At 45.5% G+C, this 17647-nt stretch overlaps 1 long non-coding RNA gene across 1 annotated transcript in view; it reads right to left on the reverse strand.

Moving 5' to 3' along the window:
* The window catches only part of LOC148394760 (uncharacterized), an 88075-nt gene extending 71622 nt beyond the window's left edge, over positions 1–16453 (reverse strand). The window contains exon 1 of the long non-coding RNA XR_015859563.1: positions 13652–16453. This is a non-coding gene — a long non-coding RNA (uncharacterized LOC148394760). The remainder of the gene's footprint in view (positions 1–13651) is intronic.
* Between the last annotated feature and the right edge of the window lie 1194 nt (positions 16454–17647).

A 17647-nucleotide genomic window follows, 5' to 3' on the forward strand; every position in this document is an offset into this window, starting at 1 on the left:
GGGGTGCCGAGCCAACTGATAAGGGCGGTTCGGTCCCTGTATCACCGATGCCAGAGTTTGGTCCGCATTTCCAGCAAGAAGTCGGATTCATTCCCAGTGAGGGTTGGACTCCGCCAAGGCTGCCCTTTGTCACCGATTCTGTTCATAATTTTTACGGACAGAATTTCTCGGCACAGCCGAGGCGTTGAGGGGGTCCGGTTTGGGGACCTCAGCATCGCGTCTCTGCTTTTTGCAGACGACGTGGTGCTGTTGGCTTCTTCAGGCCGTGATCTCCAGCTCTCACTGGAGCGGTTCGCAGCCGAGTGTGAAGCAGTCGGGATGAGGGTCAGCACCTCCAAATCCGAGTCCATGGTCCTCGGTCGGAAAAGGGTGGAATGCCCTCTCCGGATCGGGGATGAGATCCTCCCCCAAGTGGAGGAGTTCAAGTATCTTGGGGTTTTGTTCACGAGTGAGGGGAGGATGGAGCGCGAGATTGACAGGCGGATCAGTGCAGCGTTGACAGTAATGCGAACTCTGTACGGGTCAGTCGTGGTAAAGAGAGAGCTGAGCCAAAAGGCAAAGCTCTCAATTTACCGGTCGATTTACGCTCCTACCCTCACCTATGGTCACGAGCTATGGGTCGTGACCGAAAGAACGAGATCCCGGATACATGCGGCCGATATGAGTTTTCTCCGCAGGATGTCCAGGCTCTGCCTTAGAGATACGTTGAGAAGCTCGGTCATCCGAGAGGGACTCGGAGTAGAGCAGCTGTTCCTCCACGTTGAGAGGAGCCAGATGAGGTGGCTCGGGCATCTTATCAGGATGCCTCCTGGACCTCTCCCTGGGGAGGTGTTCCCGGGCATGTCCCACCGGTAGGAGACCCCGGGGACGACCCAAGACGCACTGGAGAGACTATGTCTCTCAGCTGGCCTGGGAACGCCTTGGGATCCCCCGGGATGAGCTGGATGAAGTGGCTGGGGAGAGGGTAGTCTGGGAGTCCCTCCTAAAGCTGCTGCCCCCGCGAGCCGACCCCGGATAAGTGGAAGAAGATGGATGGATGGATGGATGGATGGATGGATGGATGGATGGATGGATGAAAATAAAAATATACATAACTAAAATGTGTATACCAAAATAAATTAACTTAATTATAAATAAATATCTTGTTAACAAAATAAATTGATAACTTAATAAATAAAAATGTGCTCATAAAAAATAATAAATTTTACCTCTTTTGGGATACAAAAAAATGAAACTTTTTTTCTCTTAAAATTGAAATGTTGCATTTAACATTTGATTTTGATTTGACAAGCATTGGACAGTCTTGAAGTTTGAATGTGTCACGACCCGTCCCTGGTTGTTTTATTATATATAAGTTGTCATGGTTTCTGTCCATCTGTGTACTCGCCCCTCCCTTCCTGTGTCAACTCACAATCAATGTACTGTGACCACAGTCACCTGCCTCTCGTTACCCGTCTTGTATTTAAGTCCTGTCTGTGTGTCACTCCCTGTCGGATCATTGTATGATCATGATGTCTTTTGTCTCACGTCTCTGTTCAGTTTCTGTGGTTGACTTCGTTAGTAAGTTACGTCAGTTTACCGAGTCTGTTAGTGTCAATAAACCCTGGTCCAAGCTCCACTTGGTCGCCCTGCTCCATCCGTTTCGTGACAGAATGAGTCTTTTGCACTCATACTACATTCTAGTGAGAAACATGGGCTTGTACCTCACTGAGGATCTTTGTCATCCTTGGTGGTAGGGAGGCAACTACTGTGATCAAGTTCTTCTCCAGGCTCAGTCTGTTTCTCTGCTTTGTTTTGATCACAGTCATTGCAGAGAAGGAGGTCTCACATAAATATGTGGAGGCAAAGGGCAGCAACTGGTCCAAAGCTTTCTGTCCCAGCTCAGGGTGCTCCTGCCTCACACACACCCAAAACTGTGTGAGAGTGGATGCGCCAAACTTCATCTGGTTAGATGCCACTTCCATCAGTTTTTCCTGGTGAGTGACAGGAAGCTTGCTTCTCTTTGCTTCAAACAAGAGAAATGGGTTTCTCACCTAATTCAGCTGTGCAGATTTCTCCTCCATGTCAGCAAAGTAGCAATGAAAGCCCTTTATCAAGTTAGCCAAATGTCCCACTATGACTAACTTCACTGGAGCTGTCTCCACATCTTTATTGGAGAGAAAAGCATCCACCTGAGGAAAGCAGGTGAAATTCTCCTGACCACATGCCCTTTTCCACAGCTCTGCTTTCTTCAGGAAACCACCCACCTTGTCATACAGGTTCAGGATTTTGGTGTCTTTGCCCTACAGAGACACATTCAGTTCGTTCAGTTTGCTGAATATGTCTGCCAGATAGTAATGCTTTGCAAGCCAATCCGTGCTCTCGCAGAAGGTGGCATGGGAGGATCCATGCTCTGTCAGAAAGGTGTGCACTTCAGCTCGTAACTCCAACAGCCTGTTGAGTATCTTCCCTCGAGAGAGCCAGCGCACTTCTGTATGCAGGAGGAGTTGCGTGTGTTCAGCTCCCATGTTTTCACAGAGGCGGCGGAACAAACATGTATTAAGTGGCCTTGACTTGATGAAGTTGATCACTTTGATGCTGTCGTTCAAAACATCATGCAACACGAGGCTCATTTTCTTAGACGCTAACGCTTCCCTGTGAATCACACAGTGAGTCCACTAATGTCGGGATTTTCCTTTTTAATCCGCGCAATGAGCCCTTTCGCACTGCCCATCATTGATGCGGCCGCATCTGTACACACGCTGCTGCAGGATTTCCAGCTGATACCATTTTCAGAGAAAAATGCGTTAACGACATTAAAAATGTCCTCTCCGGTTGTTCTCCCCTCCAGACTTTTGCAGAAAAGTATGTGTTCACAAATGTCGTCAGTCTCAATGTATCTCACAAAAGCAACAAGCTGTGCATTCCCATCCAGCTGGAGTGAAAAAGAGTCTCCAAGTTTTCCCACAACTTGTTCGACAATGTCTGCACCCATTTTGTCTATTCTGTCTATTCAATACAACAGCGGTGGGGAGCAGCAGTTCTTCAGCTATGGTGAACGTTTTTTTGGCTTTAGCGACGAGCAAAGAAACTGCATAAGAAGTCTCCAGTGCTTTGGCTGATGTAGTGGAGGCTTTTCGCATTGTGTCTTGGGATGAGTTGAAGTCAGAAAGTTTCCTCCTGAAGAACTCCGGTGGCTTACCAACATGGCATCCGTGTTTTGTGGTGAGATGCCGCTGGAGATGTGTCGGCTAATTTCTCCCCGCAAAAAAAGCACAGCGCTTTGGGTGGGTTACAACTTGTGGACATAAATCCCATCAAACAATAGTCTTCCATGTACTGTCGGTACTTTGTCGGCTCTGGTTTTGCCTTCTTTTTTACTTGTTTCTCCGTGTTTTCAACAGCAGCATCGCTGCTACGCTTTAGCCACATCTCCTTGTTACAGTGCGTCGTCAAGGCAACCGCAGGTGACTGCTATTGATTTGTAGAGAGTCCGTTTTTTAAGGATTAAAATTGAATACTGAATATAAAACATACATTTGTATTTCATCAAACTTTTTATAACTAATTCTCAAGACAATCAGGCTTGCTGTTTTTTATTATTTTTTTAAATAGCGGTGTATATATATATTTTTAAATCTCACGTACCCCTGGAGTACCTCCACGTACCCCCAGGGTTATGCTTACTCACATTTGAGAACCAATGCCCCAGGCCAAAGCGAACCCGTCACGAAGAAGAAAAATAAAATAGATACTAAAAATAGCAGAAGCACGAAGAAAAATAGAATAAATAAATATAGCGGTAGCACAAAGAAGAAAAATAAAAAATAGCGGTAAGAAAGAAAAGACAAGAAAATAAAAGAAGAGATAACAGAAAATGCAGAAACGTAGAGACAATCTGGAGAAAAGTGCGTCGAAGATCGGCCAGGTTAACCGGCAGCTGAGGAGAAGTTATGACGCAAACTTCAAGATGATAGTGATAAATGTGGCGGAGTCTTCAAACAATTGCCAAGCGGCTGTGAAATATGGTGTTAGATAAATTGTATATATATGTTATCATGCGTTCTCTAATGAGTACTTATTAATAAGATTATTGCACAGAATGCTTGCTGTTTCGCATTGCAGACGTCCACCAGACGGATTGTGAAAAACAGTAAGTCAAACGATGCTGTCTGGACCTTTCTGACCTTCTATACCTCTGGGAATCCAAGAAAGTTGTTGATAGCTCAAACTATTTTGTTGATGTCTGCACATGGCATTTTGTCCTTGCATTCTTTTCTCATGGCGTCTTGTCTGTGATTTCTTGTTTCACATAGCATTTTGTCCTTGCATTCGTTTGGTTTCTCATGACATCTTGTCTGTGACTTCTTGGTTCACATCAATCTCGTTTCTTTTCTTATGAGACAAAGCCCACGCCTTCTCTCCTCCTAGGGGCTAGTCTCACATTGTGGGTAGGGCATTCCAAATAAAAAGAGCGAAGAGTGCAAACAGATTTTTAGTGTAGTCAGATTGTTGTAAATCTGAATGCACTCCTCGCGAGAAAAAACTCAATATTCTGCCTCATTTGTTTTGTCTGCTGATCCTTTTATTTTATACAGATATTCAGTCAGAGAATTTACCTGACGTATGGTGTCACAGAGTGCAATGTACGGAGATGGAGAGCTAAAAAAGATCACCTAAAAATGCTCACAGTCAGAGAAAAGCTTTCCGTGGTCCTCAGAGCGGCCGCTTTCAAGAGTTCGACAGGAGGGTGTGCGAGAAATGAAAGGACGGGGTGCCCATCAGCAGAGCTGTCATTCAGCTCAAGGCCATGGAAATAGCCAAAGAGCTAAACATACCATACAAAAAATGTTGCATATCAAATGCCCTGGACGGCAGTGGGATGACGTGCTTTGGGAGGAGCCAGCGGATGGGAGTGAGGACAGTGACACTGAGCACAGCGAGTCAGAGGATGTTTGTGAGGAGTAATGTTCTGACATCACAGATTGCAGCTACTCTCAAGTTTAAACCAGTTTGCATTATTTTATTGCAATGTTTTTTTCTTATTCAGATTGTCATTCGTTTCAGATATACTGTAAATAATTGTTTCACTAATCATTGTTCTGGGTGATCTTAACAGGGCGAACCTCGCACACGAACTCCCCAGATACAGACAGCACATAACGTGTCCCACTAGAGGGGCACAAACACTGGACCACTGCTACACCGTAATTAAGGATGCTGCCACTCTGTGGCTCGTGCAGCTTTAGGACGCTTTCTGCCAACCCTGATCCCTCAACAGTGTGGAAAGGTCTGCAGAGCATCACAGGCTTCAAGAAACAAACCCCCCGTCCTGTGGAGAGCCCAAGGCTCGCTAACCAGCTAAACAGGTTCTACTGCAGGTTTGATCGGTCCTCCCACACAACGGGACCTCCTGCAGCACAATCTACATACTCACCTTCCCCCACAACTGCTCTGTCCACACCTCCATCACCGTGGTCACCGACTCTCTCTCTTGCAGAGGCCGCGCCCGCACTCCAGATCCGCGAGGAGGAAATGCGCCAGATGTTCCGGAGACAAAAGATCAGGAAGGCACCGGGCCCAGATGGCGTGTCACCTTCCTGCTTGAAAGTCTGCGCTGAGCAGCTGGCGCCCACCTTTGCATGGATCTTCAACCGTTCCCTGGAGCTGTGTGAGGTGCCCTCATGCTTCAAGAGCTCCACCATCGTTCCAGTGGCCAAGAAGCCCGCCATCACGGGTCTGAATGACTATAGACCTGTTGCACTGACATCTGTGGTCATGAAATCTTTCGAGAGGTTAGTGCTGAACCACCTGAAGGATGTCACGGGCCCCCTGCTGGACCCCCTCCAGTTTGCCTACCGGGCAAACAGGTCGGTGGATGATGCGGTTAACATGGGACTGCACTACATCCTGCAACACCTGAACACCCCAGGAAAGTACGCCAGGATCCTGTTTGTGGACTTCAGCTCGGCGTTCAACACCATCGCTCCTGACATCCTCCAACAGAAGCTCATCCAGCTCGCGGTGCCTGCCTCCACCTGTCAGTGGATCACCAGCTTCCTGACCAAGAGGAGACAGCGTGTGAGGCTGGGGAGCATCACTTCTGACACCCTGACCACGAATACTGGAGCCCCTCAGGGGTGCATCCTCTCCCCACTGCACTTCTCCCTCTACACCAACGATTTCTCTGCAAGTTACTCTTCTGTGAAGCTCCTGAAGTATGCAGACGACACCACTCTCATCGGACTGATCCAGAACGGTGATGAGACTGCGTACTGACAGGAGGTGGAGCGGCTGGTCCACTGGTGCAGCCAAAACCACCTGGACCTGAACCCGCTCAAGACCGTGGAGATGACAGTGGACTTCAGGCGAGGCCCTTCACCACTTTCACCCCTCACTATCCGCAGTAATACTATTTTCTCATCAGATACCTTCAAGTTCCTGGGAACCACAATCTCTCGGGACCTGAAATGGACCGGCCACATAGACTCTGTCCGGAAGAAGGCCCAGCAGAGGCTGTACTTCCTGAGACAGCTCAAGAAGTTCAACCTGCCGCGGGAGCTGCTGAAGACCTTCTACACTGCCATCATCCAGTCTGTCCTCTGCACCTCCATCACTGTCTGGTTTGGATCGGCCTCCAAACAAGACAAGCACAGACTGCAACGGACAATAAGGACTGCAGAAAAGATACCGTATTTGCCGGTGTATTAGTCGACCTTTTTTGATCCATAATCGACCGAAAAAAATCGACCTCGACTTATACACCGAGTAATAAAATTTAACTTTGTATTCATCGCTTCAAATGTGATGGTAACCAAGGCCGTTTGTCATGCATCTCATGGGTGTGCGTCCGTCAGGCTCATTAACACGCATCCTCAGCAACAATTTCAAATATTCTCACCTCAATAACGGACATTGAAAGCCAGGCAGCGACGATGACTGCTAGGGGGAAGTACTGGGTATTGAGTGAATGTGCGAGTCATCGCGCGTCAAGCAACGACAATAACTACCTGTACGTAAACATTCAATCACCATGTCTAAATGAATGTCGTTGGCACTTAGAAAATATTCGCCAAACTTGGCCAGACTTCCAGGGGAAGAGGCCGAATTTTCACTTGTTCTGGCCGACCGGAGGAACGTGCCGAGGGGGACACTTTACGGTGGTTGAGTCGTTGCCACTTAGAAAATATTCGCCAAACTTGGCCGGACTTCCAGGGGAAGAGGCCGAATTTTCACTTGTTCTGGCCGACCGGAGGAACCAGCCGAGGCGGACACTTTACGGCGGTTGAGTCGTTGGCACTTAGAAAATATTCGCCAAACTTGGCCGGACTTCCAGGGGAAGAGGCCGAATTTTCACTTGTGGTGGCCGACACGGGGAACCAGCCGAGGCGGACACTTTACGGCGGTTGAGTCGTTGTCACTTAGAAAATATTCGCCAAACTTGGCCGGACTTCCAGGGGAAGAGGCCGAATTTTCACTTGTGGTGGCCGACACGGGGAACCAGCCAAGGCGGACACTTTACGGCAGTTGAGTCGTTCGCACTTTGAAAATATTTGCCAAACTTGGCCAGACTTCCAGGGGAAGAGGCCGAATTTTCACTTGTTCTGGCCGACCGGAGGAACGTGCCGAGGGGGACACTTTACGGTGGTTGAGTCGTTGCCACTTAGAAAATATTCGCCAAACTTGGCCAGACTTCCAGGGGAAGAGGCCGAATTTTCACTTGTTCTGGCCGACATGGGGAACCAGCCGAGGCGGACTCTTTATGGCGTTGGCACTTAGAAAATATTCGCCAAACGCTCTCGATGGGACAGAAGACGACCTTATCTGGGAAGAGGAGGAGGAAACTGAGGATAGAGAAGACCAAGAAGATGCCCTTTATGACGACAAACTAAACGAAAACGAATGGAACGAGCTTTTGGGAAATAGCGACGATGAAGACGAATTTTGAACTCTATGTACCGGCAATCACTTTATAATTATAATTTGTTGTTTCTTAACTAAAAATAAACCAGTTTCTAAGAGTGTTCATTGTTGTTAGTCTCTCTCGGGGCGTAATATCACAGGGTCATGAAGTAAATAATATTTAAAATGGCATATAGATCGCTCGCTACAAACTCGCGAATTTGAACACATTTCGTCAATAAATTTCGCATATTTCTGATTGAATTTTGAAGTTTAATATAATGCAACAATTGAGCTCGACTTATACAAAGGATATATCATAAAATCGTAAATTTCTGTCGAATTTTAGGGGGTCGACTTATACACCGAGTCGACTTATACACCGGCAAATACGGTAATTGGAATCAACCTCCCATCTATCCAACACTTGTACCTGTCCAGGACCAGGAAACGTGCAAGTAACATCTCAACAGACCCTTCGCACCCAGGTTGCAGCCGGTTTGAACTACTCCCCTCCGGACTCCGTTATAGAGTTCTGTACACTAAAACCAGCAGACACAGAGACAGCTTCTTCCCCCAGGCTGTCGCTCTGATGAACTCACACCACTCTTAGAATCTCAGAGTCATTACTGGGCAATAACATCCTACTCTCCACACCTTTTTTGTCTACACTGTTTGTACTATGTGTCCTCTCTGCATCCATTGCAGCCTGGTCATCCTAGAAGAGGGACCCTCCCATCTGTGGTCTCTTCTCAAGGTTTCTCATTTCCCCTAGCTGGAATTTTGAGTTTTTCCTTGCCATTTTGGGAGTTTAAGATCAGGGGATATTTGAGAATATCTTCCATTTTTCACATGTCCTGAGTGTTGTTGTTAGTCACCTAAATGTTGAACAGAGGCTGTGATTTACCGAAGTCAAATTCCTTGTTTGGCACGCTCAAACATGGCGAATAAAAAACTCTTGAATCTTGAATCTTAAACAAAATTTTATTTTATTTAATTTTTCACTGTTTACCTTCAAATCCTTTTCTATTGTTTTTTTAGGCAATGCCCTGGCCTTGGACGTAACAGGTTATTGTACAAGTGTTCACAACATGGTTTGCTTCTGTGGGCACTGCCTACAAGGAAGCACCAACGGGTGGACATGAGCCAACAATTCATTAATCAACACACTTATTTCAGCCGTGGCACAAGTTTAACAAAATGTTTTGTCTCTAACAAACAAGATAATGAAGAAAAAAACTAGTCAGACACACCCGTTTACCAACTAACATGCATACAATATGTATACAATCAACTTTCCATTTTGGAACAAGAAATAAAGGAAAAAGATTTCATCTTAAAACGTAAAGCTTTATGGGAGAAGTCATCGACACCTAATCGTCCGGGGAGTCATTCATGCGCCATTTTCAGCAAGGAGTAGAGTATGCATTTTCAAGATGGAACAATCTTATTTTACCTTACCCATAATCCATCCGGAGATCTGCAAGTGGCTTATTGCGATGGGGAAAAGGGTTTATGCGTGTTTGCGAGTGTGTGTGTGTGTGTGTGTGTGTGTGTACGTGCGTGTGTGTGCATGCGTGTGACCTTGCATGTCCGCTAATTCTCAACATAAAATGGATGTTTATCATTAACAATGCGTCCCAAGTTTTTGTTTTGCAGACTCCCTGAAATAGCGTTGGTCACTCCAAGGGTTGAAGTCTTGCTCCGCCAGACAATGGTGGTTGTAGGCGTAGTAGGGGTGGACTGAGTACATAATCCGCAAGGGGAGCTCATGCATTTTATAAATATACTTTATGCACCCCAGTCTCTTGCAGACCTCAGTGATTCAATTTCTGCTTCCACAATGTCAAAGACTGCGGTGATTTTAAAGGGGATGAAGGGATCAGCTTTAATTGTGTGAGTCAGCTGTGTTCCATCCCATTACTGCGTAAATGTGCCCTTCTACCTGCACGTGCCTAGCAAAATACCAAAAGTAAGAAAATTCTAACCATGCACACAATTGTACAGTTTTTTTTTTAGTTTAGTTTATTTCGATCAGCAAAATATATGGCAGATGGTGGCGCGTGCACACACAGCAACCTCTCCCTGTCCCACCCGAACGGTGTTTTGTTCGTTTAATGAGTGTTTGTCCGACAGTTTTACGTGTTCGTCTCTTCTTACTACGTCGTGCTACAGGTACAGCAGGCAGGTTCTACTCGACATCGGCAAAAGCAAGTTTTGCAGCGTTCTAAGCTTTGAAACAGAAACATTAAAGGAACTCTGACTACTCCGGCCTGAAACAACGCTGGACTCGCCTGCTACTCTTACCCCGGATAGAAAGCGTCGGAAGCGGTGTTCGAGGAGGCAGAAAAGGGGCAAGCGCGGAGGTGTCCGGGCCAGGCTAGCGGCCAACCCAACTCGCCCGGCCGTGCCTTCCATTCTTCTGGCGAATGTTCGATCGCTGGACAACAAAATGGATTACATTCGACTGCTGAGATCTACGAACCGGACAGTGAGTAACTGCTGTGTGCTCGTGTTCACTGAGACTTGGTTGACTGTCGCCATTCCGGACTCTGCTCTGCATCTGGAGCAGCTACCGTGCTATCGAGCGGACCGGCCCATTGTAAAGGGGGGCAAATCGCGAGGAGGACTCTGTGTCTACATCCGTGACGAATGGTGCCGGGACTCTGTAGTTGTATGCAGGCACTGCTCGCCACTGGCGGAGTTTGTGATCATTAAGTGCCGTCTTTTTTACTTGCCAAGGGAATTTACTGCGATTCTGCTTGTCGCGGTATACATCCCGCCTTCCAACATTGAAAGCGACAGGATCACGGCTCTTAGTGAACTGTACCTGGCTGTCAGTGAACAACAGACGGCGCACCCTGACGGTTTCACCATCTTCGCTGGAGATTTTAATCATGCTAACCTAAAGTCTGTTTTTCCGAGGCTTCACCAGCATGTTAATTTTCCAACACGTGGTGACAGCTTCCTGGACCTGGTCTACACTACACATAAAGGAGCTTTCAAAGCCACCCCCCTCCCCGATATTGGGCTTTCTGACGATGTCACTGTTGTGCTTATGCCCGCATACAGACAAAGAGTGAAAGCATCCAGCAAGCGGGTGAGAGTGTGGCTCTGATGCGCTTCAGGACTGCTTTGACACAACTGACTGGGGAATGTTTAACCAGGCAGCCACTTGCAACAATCGGACGGACATAGAGGAGTATACTGACTCTGTTTCCTCTTACATCTCGAAGTGCATTGATGATGTGACCGACACAAAATGCATCGTCACTGGGGCTAACTGGAAGCCATGGCTGACAGGGGCTGTCCTCAGGCTGCTGAGGGCCCGGGACAAAGCCTTCAGAGCTGGGGATGAGGCTGGCTTGAGAACAGCGAGGGCCGACCTGTCCCGGAGCATCAAAGACAGCAGGGACGCACGGAGCCTATGGCAAGGCATTCAGACCACCACGGACTACAAGCCCGCGCCGCAGAGCTGTGAGGGCAACATCCGTCTGCTCAACCGCTTCTTCGCTCGCTTCGACGTGCAGAACAGCACTTGCCCGCTGAAGACCCCTCCCCCTCTGCACGAGCATCCCCTGTGCCTCTCTGCCGATAGCGTGAGGAGGACGCTTGCCGCTATCAACACCCGTAAGGCGGCAGGCCCAGAAAACATCCCTGGTCGAGCGCTGAAGGACTGCGCTGGGGAGCTGATGGGTGTCTTCACGGACATCTTTAACATTTCCCTGCAGCAGGCCATCGTCCCTTCGTGTTTCAAGGATGCCACCATCGTACCTGTGCCGAAGAAGCCTGCTCCGTCCTGCTTCAATGACTACCGCCCCGTGGCACTAACGCCCATCATCATGAAGTGCTTTGAGCGGCTTGTCATGGAGCACATCAGATCCATTCTCCCCCCCACCATAGACCCCTTCCAGTTTGCCTACCGAGCCAAACGGTCCTCTGAGGATGCCATCTGCTCCACCAGTTTCTGTTTCCACGACCTTGTAAAACAATGAGCTGGGACCCTCCGCACTGATTAACCAGTTGCTGAGGTGACCAACAAACATGTCCAATGTCACCCCCACCCTGCTTTCTCTCAATAAATACTCTCTTGCAAGAATCCAAAGTCAGACCTCATTCGATCATCGCTGTACGCACAGTGACGAATGACTTTCCACTTGCAAGTGTTCAAAAAGGGCATACTGTCTGTTAGAGATTTGCTCACTCCAACTTATTTTGCAAGAACCACACGGGAGACAAGTAAGTCCTTTTTGACACCTGCAGGTGGAGAGTTCACTCGTTCAAGGAATGAAGTCTGAAACCCTCGTTCCTGCGAGGGGATATTTATTAAGAGAAACAGAGTGGGGGTTGAGAGTGGGGGTCAGAGTAGACAAATGGCCGAAGCCCCTGGCTGATCAAAGCACAGCAGGGGGTCCTTCACGATGTTGTGTGAACAAAACAACTTTGATTGCTTCCTCTGCAGCTAGTCAATCGGTTCAAAAGATCTTAGCACTTTGTCCTCCTACTTTTGTTAAGACAGGACAAGCGAGTTTAATTATTACAGGTTACATTCCAACATAATCATAGGATCAAACTAACCTGAAAACCCTAACATCTCCCTCCTGATTTATCATATGATTATGCCACCCCAAACAACAAAGACAAGCAAGAAAAAAAACAACGTATATATATATATGTGTAATGAAGAAAGAAGAATAGGAAAAATAAAAAACAACAAACAATGATAGCAACACTTTCCAGTGAAGATGAGGCATTACCTCAATACCCCAAATCAAACTTATTGTGTAAGCGAAAAACCTGCTGGCCAGATGTTATTAGCAGGAAAATTCTTACACGGCCCCGTTGCCACAGGCGACCAGAATGCTATCAATAATAAAAAAATAAAAAGAAAAACACAGAAACAGTACATCATTGTATCCATCACTTGCGAAGCATTTTCGATGGTCAAACCATCAAGTTTCTGTAAAACATGCTCAACAGAACAGCATCTACACAATCCACGTCTCATTATCATTATCACATCTGTCACGTCTAAGAAATTGTATATGTGCTCGCGTTTTCGTCAGCTGATGATGGACTAGTCTGTAGGTGTGTTCCGACACACACACTGGCGAACACGCTCGTGTCCAGTTGGCGGGCAGCATCGGATAAACCTTGTGACCACAAAGCCACCAGCCATTCTGTATGAAGTATGTTCCGTTCGATGGTGTAGCCATGTTGGTTGGAGAGCCCTTACACCTTGAAAACGGCTCTCTCATCCTGGCACACAGCGGTGATGTCCAAAGCTCCCATCCAGTTCCCTCCTGGAGCGCAGTCGTCGTCAATGCATTTGTGGGTCCTGCAACCTTGGATGTGTAGTCAGCAAGACTTAGAATGGTCCCTCCTGTCGTGGCTGGCCCAGTTCCTTCTTTTGATGACTTTGATGTAGACCCAGTCTCCTGGATTGATGGGGTTGTCGACCTGTGAGGAGGAAAGATCAGGCGGCAGTAAATTTGTCTTTGACACAGTTTGAGCATCCTGATCATATAATCTGCCAAGGACTGCTCTTTATCTGTTGCTTGCAACTCTCGTAGTCATTTGTAGTGCCCATTTAACTGGTAAATAGGAGTGTTTGCGGGAAGAGTTTGAACACCTCCTAATGATTCCCTTTAACCAAAAACTATTTATGACAGGGGCGTTCCCATTTATTGCCTCCTGGTTTAAAAAAGAGATTGTCTTACCCATGCCTTCTTTCTCCTCACACGCTCGCACCCACACAGGGTGTGAACACACACACACACACACACACACACACAGAACACACAGACAAATAGATTCTAATCCATCTCTCATGTAGCTTCTTTTGATAGAATCTCCTATTGGTAACTGTATAGCAGACATTTGAGCATATAATCCCATACTCTGCTCTCTCGCTTCTACTTTTTCCTGTCGGTGCAGTCGTATGTGGCCCCTATTGCAGTCATTGTCTTGTTAACTGTCGCCGTGTGACTCCTATGCATGATTGTGTGAATGTCAAAAATTGAACGTACCTAACTTTCTGACCATCCAACCTCCACTGTGGTACAAAAAACCTTACTATTGTATTGAGTAGGTACATTGAGCAACCTAGCTTCCTCCTGACTGCCAAATGTCCTGTTCTAAAATTTATATAACTCGACCTCTACGTCTTAAGCTTGATGAGCCAAAATATCAGATCTTGCTCTTGTTTCCTACCGTTTTAGCCTATTTGTTTTATCCAAATCCGTTCAATCTCTGATTATAATGCTTTTCTCTGTAGCCCTACGTATTTTTCAAATTTTTATTTATTTATTTATCAAATCTCCTCAGTTCTGTCAAACTCAGTGCACAATGAACCTCCCTTCCACTTTGAACCAAGCTTCACCAAATTTGGTAACGCCGTAGCAAGGAGTGCAATTTGGTTGTCGGACACTCCAAGTCCATATCTTTTTGCTGCACTTCACTCTCTCAAGTTCGTGTTCTTTTGTTGTTGCTTCAGAGCGACCCTATCCATCACTCTTGAATGAGTCCATTGTTCAAATGAGTCAATTTTCATCATTGTGAGTTCCTCCGCTTTTCACTGTCTTTTCTCGTCCCCGAGGATGTTGTCTTTCCTCGGAGTGTACTTGTCCTCCTCCAAGCACAAAAGCAGTCTTTTCTTGTCCTTCGCCAAAGGTCAAAGGTGCTTCAGAGCCAGGCACCATTTTGTAGTTGTTCACGGCTGCAGGCGAAGTCTCGGATTGGGTTTCAGGGACCCTGACACTGAGAATGACAGGCTGGGACATCAAACTTGTAAGACTATTTCCAAATGTAGCTGCTTCCATCAATTTGCTGGTAACGTTTGTTTACCAAACTTCAAATTCTTCTAATAACAGCGATCTCGTTTTTATATCGTAAATCCTGCAACTCATCCTATTTTTGAGCTACATTTTATCTATTGTTCATATTTAATCGGACAGTATGTTGTCTTCAGTATCATTATTGAAAATCAACTCATCGAGGTCTGCTTTCCACATCAAGCCCTGATCTGTATGTCTTGACCTCTCACATGTTATTGTCATGCTTGCTCAAAAATGTGACTTAGAGTATGGTGCTGTGAATTCTCAATCTCCCCAATGAAATTGGATCCCACCTCGTAGTTCTTATCGTTCTCATGTTCCTGTTAGCCTGCAATTGTCCAAATCAAAAATGTTTTCTTTTAACTTTCTTTCTTTTGAACCTCTAAATCTCTCGTGTTGCTAACCTATCTACACCAGAACAAAAAATTTACCACAGTATAACACCAAATGTATTCGAAAATTCATTGTCATAAAGTGTTGTATTCTTACTATCTTCCTCTATCTGTCCTACTCACTCCCTCCTTTTGAGGCTTGGCAACGCCCATGCCTCACACCTTGACAAACATTTTGGGATAATGCGTTCTGTACTACATATGATTCCATCATCATTTAATTTGACTTTCTTTCCAAAACGCTTCTCAATTTCTCAGTTCATACAGCTTCTACATGTGTTACTGGTTCTCCAGTTTTTTCTCTAGTTAATTATCAATCCAAAAGCTACGTGTTTCTTTCTAACATTCAACCTGCTCAAAATCACTCTTTCATCAAAGTCGCTCTACTAATTTTCTATAGTAGTCGCCAACGACTTCAACCATTCAACCTCTCATTCAGGCAATCATTCATCAATGCTCATCATATGCATCTCACACAGTCTCCAAAAAGGAGTCATACTATCACATTGGTCCCTAATTCATCCAAGCTCACCACACAGCACTCATATATCATTTTCAACTCAGGTTTCCTGGTAGAACAATCCACCAGTCCAAAAAAAAACTTAACTAAAACAAACAACTGGCAAATTAATCTGAATTTTTTCTTTGTGTTTAAATTTGAAGAACTCAATCTCTCAGATTTAGCTTGCATTTAGAATTTTGTATAATCAACCAATCAATTATTCCTATTAAATGTAGCATTGCAAAATCTTAAATTCACAATTTAGCTTCTTCCAATTCCTGAAAGCATGTTCTGTCGTTTTTTTTTTTTTCTTCTTTTTTTTTTTTTATTTTTTTTTATTTTTTTTTTTCATCGAATTTCTCATGTGGGCTTGACACTTAACATGCACTAGTGTGGATTAGTTTCTGCTCGCAAACAGATTTCTCTCTTTTCCTCTCATTTTTATCTGTCAAAATTGTTTCTGTTCTGCGGTGTAAATTGAAGAGACAACAGTCTAGCAAATTTCTTTATATTAAAAGTAGCCAATCTTCATCAATTTGGGACTTTAACTTTAACTTTAACACATACGCACACACATGCACAGCTCTCGCGTGCAGAAGGTAGGTCTCAGCAACAATGATTCGTCACAGGCTGGCCATTTCCTGTGGTCGATCATGAGCTGGTCCCTCCCATGCACACGAGGACAGCACATTCTAATTTTATTTATTTATCTTCTAGAAGCAAGTTGCATTTCTTTACCACTTGATTTGCATATTTTAACTTTAGTGTAACACAAATTGATCTCTAGTCATTTGTAATTTTCCACCTATTATTATTATTATTATTATGAAACTCCTCTTGCCCCTCGCTTGAGCCGCGGCTTGAGCTGCGGCCTTGCACCCGCTCACAGGGGCCTTATTGTCTCCTGGTCTGACAAACACTTGTGACCTCATCAGTTTTCATCTTTCTAGCTTTTGTCTCTTGAATTCGTTCTCATCTCTTTGTGGAGATTTCAACCACACTCTAGCACTTCTACCATTTCTTCCACATTTCAAATTTCCTTGTATTCCATACATATTCTTTCACTTCAGCATGTATTGCATACAATTAAGAAATCTCCTTGCCATGAACTTCTCATCTCAAAGAAGAGCAGAGCAAGAGATTTACCGTTCTTATTTCCCATCTTAATTTTAGTAGTTTAAGGTTTTACAATTTTTTTTCAATTTTTTTTTTTTTTCTTTGAGGATCCTCAATGCAGGTTTAAATTGACTTTTCAAAAGATTACTAGCCTGTTTTATTGCCGTGGATCAACGCTAGAACTGCTTTTTAGTCAATTTATCCTACCAGTCACACACTCAATCCCACTAACTCCAGCGCTTTTTTTTTTTAGGCCTATCCAGGGATGGGTGTAAAACCCTCCCAAACAGCTTTGGAAAAACGGACAAAAGAAAAAATCTACGCCCTTCTTCAATTAAGAAAAAGAAGCTCTGTTTTTCTTAGCCCGTTTCTTCCACTGGGTCTTGAACCCAAGCTATTCTTTGGCTTGGAAAAACATACAAAGAAAAATCCACGCCCTTCTTTGATTAACAAAAAAGAAGCTCCGTGTTTCTTAGCACGTTCCTTCCACTGGGACTCTAACCCAAGCCAGATCCCTCAGCTCGGAAAAACAGACAAAGAAGAGTCTACACACTTCTTCGATGAACGAAAAAGAAGCTCTGCTTTTCTTAGCCTGTTCATTCCAGTGGGACTTGAACCCAAGCTGGCTCTCGTGCACACAACTTAAGGCCTTTAACTTACTTGTTCCCTTGGTTCGTTGCACTGCCGGGTCCCGTCAATCCACCTCTGTCAGACGAAGGCAGACCTAAGATGCTGGCCCAGCGAAGAATTCTCTTCCCAGGACTTTCTTCTCCAGGTCCTCCTAATGGACGCTGGCTTGTCGACAATGCAGCACGTCCTCCTTCGTCAGCCAGATAGCGGGTATGAGGGATCCGGGTCACGGCACCAAAATGTTAGAGATTTGCTCACTCCAACTTATTTTGCAAGAACCACACGGGAGA

Source organism: Syngnathus floridae, chromosome 7 (genome assembly GCF_059516105.1).
Source record: "Syngnathus floridae isolate MCC-2025c chromosome 7, RoL_Sflo_1.0, whole genome shotgun sequence".
In the NCBI taxonomy this organism is placed as follows: Eukaryota; Metazoa; Chordata; class Actinopteri; order Syngnathiformes; family Syngnathidae; genus Syngnathus; species Syngnathus floridae.